We start from the raw sequence: 6,000 nt of genomic DNA, 5'->3' as shown, positions 1-6,000 counted from the left end.
TGCTTAAATGTTTCTTCCCCAGAGGAGTCAATTCTGACCACCTTGTCAACCTACCCCCTCATTCTCACCCCTAGCTCTCCCTTCCCCTTGTTTTTATTGCACCTATTCTCTTCTAGATACTTATGTTTAAATATTTAATGTTACATGGTAATATTATTATATATATAAGTGTTTAATTATTACATCATTAACTTACTGTGGTTCTTTTTTTTTAATTTTTTTTAAATATTTCTTCTATTTATTTGACAGACAGAGATCACAAGTAGGCAGAGAGACAGGCAGAGAGAGAGGAGGAAGCAGGCTCCCTGCTGAGCAGAGAGCCTGATGCGGGGCTCGATCCCAGGACCCCAGGACCATGACCTGAGCCGAGGGCAGAGGCTTTAACCCACTGAGCCACCCAGGTGCCCACTGTGGTTCTTTATTATTGTCTGTTTCATCCTCATTGAATGTAATCTCAACAGGAATTTTTATCATTTTTGTCGGTTTTTAGTTCATCAAAGTATCCCCAGTGTCTACATGTGGAGTATGAGATACCAAGTGTAATTAAGAACAACTCAGAGGTTCTTAGTCTGAAAATGGGAAGGTTGAAGCCCATGATTACTGAAATGGAGAACTCTGGAAGAGCAGGCTTGGGAGCAGGGAAGACCAGGCTAACTTGAGATGCTAGCTCAGTCTCTTTAGACTAAGTCTGTTGCAGTAAGCAACTCCAAAAATTTTCATGCCTTAAAACAAAGGTTTATTTTTTACTGACACGTGTGTCTGTTGCATGTTGGCTCTGGCTGTGCAGACCTCATCCCATGACCCAAGGTGAGGGAGCAGGGATGGTTCTGGTGTCAGAACAGAGGGAAGACAGAGTGCAGTGGAGCCACATGATAGCCCTGATGGCTTCTCAGGACTAGCACAAGTCACTTCTGCTCCTTTGTCTTGATCACAGCAAGTCACATGGCCAACTCTCACATCAGCAGACCAAGGTTAAATATCTAGGACTGGAAAAGGCAAAAACTTTGGAACAATAATACAGTGCACTATAGATACCTATTTGACATTTAAGTGGCAATATCTTTAGGTGACTAGATACATGAGCCTTAAATTCAAGAGAGAAATCCAGGCTACATGGATGAATTTTAGAATCTTTAGCATGAGTGTTTACATTCCTGAAGTTAGAAAATACCACCAAAGGAGTAAGTATAAGCAGAGAAGAGAAAATTTCAAAGGACTGAGCTAGGGAAACTAAGCTTTTAGAAATCAGAGATGTGAAGACAGGCCAAACATGCCTAAGAGAAAGTGGCCTCAGGAGAAAGTGATGTGCTGGAGGGAAAGCAAAGATGGTCTTGGAGGAGGAGGAGGAACAATGAGCTCTGGCAGAACCTGCTGCTGGGATGCAAAGAGGACCGGGAATTGAGTGGAGCTTTTTGGTAAAGTGGAGAGAAGCAGTTTTACTGCTATGTTGGAGAAGAATCCTTATTCTAGTGGGTTTAAGAGAGAAGGGCGGTAAATGAAATCAAGGGAGCAAGTATGAACAGTCCAAACAGATTGTTCACAGGAAAAAGAAGGTACTGAAAGAATGCCAGAGACTACAGCTACATGTAAAGATCAGAGAGGCAGAGATGCTGGAATGTCTGAGCACAGGTGCAGAGTGGCTATTGCCAACTCAAAGTAAATACACATCATTTAAGGTCATCTACTCAGGAGTCTCCATTCTTTGCAGTCTGAGGAAGTGACACTAACTCACCATCCTTTCTCCACCAATTAACTCTACTTTTATCACATGTTTTAACAGAGGGAGGGGGGCCCGGGAGAGGGAGAGCCTGGGGCCCAGCTCAAGGCTTGATCTTACAACCCTGAAATCATGACCTGAGTCAAAATCCAGAGTTGGACTCAACAAACTGAGCTACCCAGGCACCCGTACCTGTACATTTTAAATTCTTTTTCCTTGTACATCTTTTCTAAACTCTTAGTGTTGGATGGAGTGCCCCAGGGCTTACTCCTTGCTCTTCTTCTCTATCTATATTCACTTCCTTGATTTTATCCAGTCTCAAAGCTTAAAATATCTATACACCATGACTCCCACATTTCTAGCTTTATTTTTTTTTTAAAGATTTTACTTATTCATTTGACAGAGAGAACATAAGCAGGGGAAACAGCAGACAGAGGGAGAGGGAGAAGCAGGTTCCCCACTGAGCAAGGAGCCTTATTCGGGGCTTGATCCCAGGATCCTGGGATCATGACCTGAGCTGAAGGCAGTTGCCCAACGACTAAGCCACCCAGATGCCCCCATTTCTAAATTTATTCATACTTTTCTCCAAGTCAGAATCCAACTGCATATTTGATATTTCCACTCAGGTGTTTAGTAGCTTGAACTGCTGCTCTCCCCAATACAAACCTCTTACTCACAGACTTCTCACCTTGGCTGATGGCATTCTAATCCTTCCAGCTCTAGATTCTGTGACTTTACCGCTCAGAACCTCCATTCCCATTGGCAGAATGATTAAGAAACTTGCCCTGTGCCATCCCATTAGTCAGTGACAGAGCTGAGATCCCCAACCCTAGCAGCCTGTTGGGAAACTGTGCTCCTCACCACCGTCCTTTGACACTCACGTCTGTTCAGTAGCTCACACAATGTTATGTCTACTGTGGGTCCACATTTGTTATATATACATAAGGATTTGTAAGAAGATGCTGAAGAGATATATACCAATATATTTGCACTGTGATCTCTGGATGGATAAATGATGGCTTGATGTTTTTCCTTAATTTTGTTGGTGTATATTTTACATCTTCAACAATGAAAATATATTACTTTTGTCAAAAGAAAAGCATCCTCACAGATATTTTTAAAATTCAGGATTCCAGATGAACTTCATTTCCTTTAATCATTCTGTGTTTCACAACATCTCATTCCATAAATTTTTGAGTTGTTCAACCCCAAGGTCAGAAGATACAGGACATTTTCAGCAAATTTCTTGGTATTTCTGGCAGAGATGGGCTATAGAACTGCTACATCTATGTGTCTGATATAGTGTAGTGTTTCTTTTCATTTTTCACTGAAATATGGAAATTGTATTGAGGGATTTATCTTAATCTCATAAAGTATCATCTCCACAGTAGACACCCCTTTCCACATCCTAAATAGAAATTTCCTAAACATAAACACAAAGACCTTCCATGACTTCTGTTTTGTAAATGGAAGTAACTTTTTGTTATTTCACCAAGTCTCAAGAATGTTAGATTTTTCTGAAGGTAAAAGACAAGCATGAACACATTTCTCCTTTCTTAAGAAAAAGAGTATAAAAGGAAATACAGGGGCGCCTGGGTGGCTCAGTGGGTTAAGCCGCTGCCTTCGGCTCAGGTCATGATCCCAGGTCCTGGGTTCGAGCCCCGCATCGGGCTTTCTGCTCAGCAGGGAGCCTGCTTCCTCCTCTCTCTCTGCCTGCCTCTCTGCCTACTTGTGATTTCTCTCTGTCAAATAAATAAATAAAATCTTAAAAAAAAAAAAAAGGAAATACAGGCTAAAATGACTACTGCCTGGTACTAAATATTGCATGTGTATTGGCCTCCACCTGTTAGAATGAGTGAAATGTCTAGGCAAAGGAAGGGGGAGGGAAGAGTGCTTATATGTGGGAAAGGAGACAAATTTCTCGTTTCTGACTATGAAGCTGTCTTACTTAGAACATTCTTTGAATAAATATTTGCAAGTGGCCCAGAGTCCCAACTTGTGGCTATTTGAGCTTTGCTAAAAGACTTTAAGGAAAGTTCCGAACTGTTGTTCTGAAGTGGAAACTTTGTAAATCATTTGTAATGGAAAGAATGACAAAAGAGAAAAAAAATCTCACATAATGACTTTTGCTTCCAGCTATTTTCCTGATGAATTATTTTATGTACAGAATATAATACAGACATTTCTGGGCTTTTTTTTCCATAATGTTTTCCTGAAAGCCATGTCTTCAAACAAATTGTTAATAGTAATTCTTACTTTTATCAGGAAAAAGGCTATACTTGGACTTTGTATTTCTGGTAAAGGATTCAGTATAAACACAGTTTGATATAATTAACATCATAACAGTACTAACTTACCTTCATCTGGCATTTTCTTTTCTTTTTTTTTTTTTTTAAGATTTTGTTTATTTGAGAGAAAGAGAAGAGAGCAGAGTAAGAGAGAGCATGAGTGGGGAGGAGGAGAGGGAGAAGCAGAAGAAGCAGAAACAGACTTCCTGCTCAGATGTAGGGATCCATCCCAGGATCCAGGAACCATGACCTGAGCAGAAGGCAGATGCCTAACTGCCTGAGCCACCCGGGCACCCCAGTCTGAAGACACTTTCTTAAACCAACATTAATTTGATTATCTGACAACTCAGAGAGGTAGATATTCCTGTGCCTGTTTTAGAAATGGATAACATGGGACACAGAAGAGGAATCAACCTACTCAGGATCATATAATTGGTGGTTGATAGAGGGGGGCATCCTGCAGCCCTTTTAGTAGCATCAGAGGCACGTTCTGTCCCCCCAAATCGACAGAAGACAGCAGCTGTGTAAATCAGTACACCCTCTCCATCTTGAACTTAATTTTAAGTCAAATACAGACCTGCATTTCTTTAGAACTTCAAGGTAAAAAAAATCTCATCTATACCGTTCATTCTTGTTCTTATTAGTTACCCTCAAACTTTTTATTCATACACAAATTACCTATGCTTCTTTTCCCCCAGCTTCTTTCCACTGCCAACCTCTTTGAAATTTTCCACTGCAAAAACCACAATTTCACTGTAAGCATTCTGTATCCTCAGTGTCCTCAGAGAACCATACCTTCTCTTTCTTGCCTTAAATGAAATCTGGCATTTCCCCCCAAAGACATAACTTCCTTGAGCTTTGACAAACAAAAATTACTTTTTCTCCCTGCCTTTCTACATGCTGAGAGAGATTTGAAAGAAGTGTTGGTATTCTTCTAGCCTCTAACTGTCAGTTCGAGGTTATTCCATGCCTATCTGTATGCAACTCCCCCACACTCTGCTGCCTTTTGAGTCTCATGCCGTAGCATGAAGCATAGTCATTATCGTCCACCAACTCTAGGTCACTTGCCCAGATTCATAGAAAGCTTTATCACCTGGGCCACAAATGCTGCCAAACTCCCACTGTAATCTCAGACAACCTGCACGTCCATGACTCAGCTCTTCCAGGGCCTGGATTCCATTCCTCCTTAACACAGCTGGCAAAACCCTAACTTTACATTTACCCAGACGCTCTTAAAACCTAGAGACTCTAGGTGACTAGTAACTCTTTACACCTCTGGAAGCACTGTCCCAGCAACTTTGAGATTCTCCTGATTTCTCAGTAATTTCTGTTCTTGACCTTTCTTCAATTCCTTCAGTTGCCCTCCCATCTTCAACTTTTATCCCTGCCCAGAATAGACCCCAAAGGGCCATCAGTACCCTGAATAGCTTCGGGGCACCCACCATGCCCTCCCTCCATCTTTGCTATACTCCCAGCCAACTCCTGTGGTTATCTGAATGGTTAAAGGCATGTGCTAGGGAAGCCTTTTTCTACCATTTGAAGTCTATTTCTGTCATTTAGTAATTCTACCCTGGACAAGGTTCCTTTCAAGGTTTCCATTTCCTCAGTTGAGTCATAGTCATAGTAGTATCTGTCTCCTGACCATCATAAATTATCATGAAGATTAATTGAGATAATATATGTAAAGTGCTTAGAATAGTACCTGACTCATAAGCACTCAATAAGTGTTTACTATTGTTATAATTAAACTGCTTGTTGATGTTTCTGAAAAAAAAAATCACAGGGGTGCCTGGGTGGCTCAGTTGGTTTAAGTGTCTGCCTTTGGCTCAGGTATAATCCCAGGGTCCTGGGATCGAGCCCCATGTTGGTCTCCCTGCTCAGAGAGAGCCTGCTTCTCTCTCTCCCTCTGCCTGCTGCTCCCCGTTTTTGCCCTCCCCCCATCAAATAAATAAATAAAATCTTCTTTAAAAATCACAAAACCAAACTAATAAGCTC

The sequence above is a fragment of the Lutra lutra genome, chromosome 6, assembly GCF_902655055.1.
Source record: "Lutra lutra chromosome 6, mLutLut1.2, whole genome shotgun sequence".
Taxonomy (NCBI): Eukaryota; Metazoa; Chordata; class Mammalia; order Carnivora; family Mustelidae; genus Lutra; species Lutra lutra.
The sequence above is the reverse complement of the archived record's forward strand: the minus strand, read 5'-3'. Positions refer to the sequence as shown.